Raw genomic sequence first — 4,277 nt, forward strand, 5'->3', positions numbered from 1 at the left:
AAACCTTGTATGGTAAACATACCCAAGCGTGTCCGTAAGCACGCAACGATAGTCACGAACGAGCACATACCTAGGGAAAGTACTCTACGTACTAGGACTTCTGTCCAAGAATGGTGTCCGCGACGGTCGGGCACTGTGACGCAATTACCAAATCCTAGAATCGTACAAGCAGTGTGTACAAACATAAACATTAACGCGTTCGCTCGGGCTGCGCCGTCCGTGTTGAACACAAATGTGGGTGATTATATGAGTGGATAGACAAAAACATGCGTGGCGAAGACAGTTTTCTGCACGATGTGCACATAGCTCATTTCGTCGTCCCGGGCTAATGGAAAAACACAAAAATATCGAGTATCTTTCTAGGTTTCTGTTATAAAAGGACAGGCCAAAAGGTGACCGGTTGAGATAAGCATTTTAAGCATACAAGCACTTTAATGCAACTTTTGATACAAAAACTAGGTACGTACACGTAGATTGTATCAACATGGACATCCATGATCGGGTACGCCCGGGCTGCGCCCTCCATGTTGTACTTTCCCTGATTGGTACACAATTTTGGTGCAAGTGTACCAACATGGACATCTATGAACGCGTACGCTCGAGATGCACCCTTCGTCTTGTACTTTCCCTGATCGGTACACAGTTTTGGTGCACGGCTATCCCGACCGGCAACTTGTACCTTTATCGACATCCATGAACACAAAGTGCGCGGAACAAAAATTGCTCGGTCAGACCTACAAAGTGCTATATCTCGAATACTAAACGTCGCAGATGGGTGTCGTAGAACAATTTTAAATTCGTCTAATGATTCTACATCCGATTCTGGATAGTGGTTTTTCGACCACTTTTCAACATTTTGTGACACCCCGAACCTAGGGGCAGCTCCCTAGCTTTTTTCAAAAATGTGCACCGAACGGGCCAGAGAGCTCGAGTAGTCGAAAATTTTTTTTTTGCTAAAACCCCTCAAAACGTGTCAGGAACGCACCCTAGATGATGAAAAGTGCAACCAGAATGTCAATCGACAACATGCCCGGGGGTACAAATTTGCTCTACGCGTCCCGAGGTAGGGTACTTTTTCATACAAACATCAAAGTGTACGGTGCACAAAGTGCGCGGAACAAAAATTGCTCGGTCAGACCTAGGACGGGCCATAACTCGAATACTAAACGTCGCAGATGGGTGTCGTAGAACAATTTTAAGTTCGTCTAATGATTCTACATCCGATTCTGGATAGTGGATTTTCGACCACTTTTCAACATTTTGTGACACCCCGAACCTAGGGGCAGCTCCCTAGCTTTTTTCAAAAATGTGCACCGAACGGGCCAGAGAGCTCGAGTAGTCGAAAATTTTTTTTTTTGCTAAAACCCCTCAAAACGTGTCAGGAACGCACCCTAGATGATGAAAAGTGCAACCAGAATGTCAATCGACAACATGCCCGGGGGTACAAATTTGCTATACGCGTCCCTAGGTAGGGTACTTTTTCATACAAACATCAAAGTGTACGGTGCACAAAGTGCGCGGAACAAAAATTGCTCGGTCAGACCTACAAAGTGTTATATATCTCGAATACTAAAAGTCGCAGATGGGTGTCGTAGAACAATTTTAAGTTCGTCTAATGATTCTACATCCGATTCTGGATAGTGGTTTTTCGACCACTTTTCAACATTTTGTGACACCCCGAACCTAGGGGCAGCTCCCTAGCTTTTTTCAAAAATGTGCACCGAACGGGCCAGAGAGCTCGAGTAGTCGAAAATTTTTTTTTTGCTAAAACCCCTCAAAACGTGTCAGGAACGCACCCTAGATGATGAAAAGTGCAACCAGAATGTCAATCGACAACATGCCCGGGGGTACAAATTTGCTCTACGCGTCCCTAGGTAGGGTACTTTTTCATACAAACATCAAAGTGTACGGTGCACAAAGTGCGCGGAACAAAAATTGCTCGGTCAGACCTACAAAGTGTTATATATCTCGAATACTAAACGTCGCAGATGGGTGTCGTAGAACAATTTTAAGTTCGTCTAATGATTCTACATCCGATTCTGGATAGTGGTTTTTCGACCACTTTTCAACATTTTGTGACACCCCGAACCTAGGGGCAGCTCCCTAGCTTTTTTCAAAAATGTGCACCGAACGGGCCAGAGAGCTCGAGTAGTCGAAAAAAATTTTTTTGCTAAAACCCCTCAAAACGTGTCAGGAACGCACCCTAGATGATGAAAAGTGCAACCAGAATGTCAATCGACAACATGCCCGGGGGTACAAATTTGCTCTACGCGTCCCTAGGTAGGGTACTTTTTCATACAAACATCAAAGTGTACGGTGCACAAAGTGCGCGGAACAAAAATTGCTCGGTCAGACCTAGGACGGGCCATATCTCGAATACTAAACGTCGCAGATGGGTGTCGTAGAACAATTTTAAGTTCGTCTAACGATTCTACATCCGATTCTGGATAGTGGTTTTTCGACCACTTTTCAACATTTTGTGACACCCCGAACCTAGGGGCAGCTCCCTAGCTTTTTTCAAAAATGTGCACCGAACGGGCCAGAGAGCTCGAGTAGTCGAAAATTTTTTTTTTGCTAAAACCCCTCAAAACGTGTCAGGAACGCACCCTAGATGATGAAAAGTGCAACCAGAATGTCAATCGACAACATGCCCGGGGGTACAAATTTGCTCTACGCGTCCCTAGGTAGGGTACTTTTTCATACAAACATCAAAGTGTACGGTGCACAAAGTGCGCGGAACAAAAATTGCTCGGTCAGACCTACAAAGTGTTATATATCTCGAATACTAAACGTCGCAGATGGGTGTCGTAGAACAATTTTAAGTTCGTCTAATGATTCTACATCCGATTCTGGATAGTGGTTTTTCGACCACTTTTCAACATTTTGTGACACCCCGAACCTAGGGGCAGCTCCCTAGCTTTTTTCAAAAATGTGCACCGAACGGGCCAGAGAGCTCGAGTAGTCGAAAATTTTTTTTTTGCTAAAACCCCTCAAAACGTGTCAGGAACGCACCCTAGATGATGAAAAGTGCAACCAGAATGTCAATCGACAACATGCCCGGGGGTACAAATTTGCTCTACGCGTCCCTAGGTAGGGTACTTTTTCATACAAACATCAAAGTGTACGGTGCACAAAGTGCGCGGAACAAAAATTGCTCGGTCAGACCTACAAAGTGTTATATATCTCGAATACTAAACGTCGCAGATGGGTGTCGTAGAACAATTTTAAGTTCGTCTAATGATTCTACATCCGATTCTGGATAGTGGTTTTTCGACCACTTTTCAACATTTTGTGACACCCCGAACCTAGGGGCAGCTCCCTAGCTTTTTTCAAAAATGTGCACCGAACGGGCCAGAGAGCTCGAGTAGTCGAAAAAAATTTTTTTGCTAAAACCCCTCAAAACGTGTCAGGAACGCACCCTAGATGATGAAAAGTGCAACCAGAATGTCAATCGACAACATGCCCGGGGGTACAAATTTGCTCTACGCGTCCCTAGGTAGGGTACTTTTTCATACAAACATCAAAGTGTACGGTGCACAAAGTGCGCGGAACAAAAATTGCTCGGTCAGACCTAGGACGGGCCATAACTCGAATACTAAACGTCGCAGATGGGTGTCGTAGAACAATTTTAAGTTCGTCTAATGATTCTACATCCGATTCTGGATAGTGGTTTTTCGACCACTTTTCAACATTTTGTGACACCCCGAACCTAGGGGCAGCTCCCTAGCTTTTTTCAAAAATGTGCACCGAACGGGCCAGAGAGCTCGAGTAGTCGAAAATTTTTTTTTTGCTAAAACCCCTCAAAACGTGTCAGGAACGCACCCTAGATGATGAAAAGTGCAACCAGAATGTCAATCGACAACATGCCCGGGGGTACAAATTTGCTCTACGCGTCCCTAGGTAGGGTACTTTTTCATACAAACATCAAAGTGTACGGTGCACAAAGTGCGCGGAACAAAAATTGCTCGGTCAGACCTACAAAGTGCTATATCTCGAATACTAAACGTCGCAGATGGGTGTCGTAGAACAATTTTAAATTCGTCTAATGATTCTACATCCGATTCTGGATAGTGGTTTTTCGACCACTTTTCAACATTTTGTGACACCCCGAACCTAGAGGCAGCTCCCTAGCTTTTTTCAAAAATGTGCACCGAACGGGCCAGAGAGCTCGAGTAGTCGAAAATTTTTTTTTTGCTAAAACCCCTCAAAACGTGTAGAAAACTGATTTTAGATGATAAAAAGTGCAACCAGAACGTCAAACGACAACTTTGTTGGGG

This window comes from Anopheles gambiae (genome assembly GCF_943734735.2).
Source record: "Anopheles gambiae chromosome X unlocalized genomic scaffold, idAnoGambNW_F1_1 X_unloc_158, whole genome shotgun sequence".
NCBI lineage: Eukaryota > Metazoa > Arthropoda > Insecta > Diptera > Culicidae > Anopheles > Anopheles gambiae.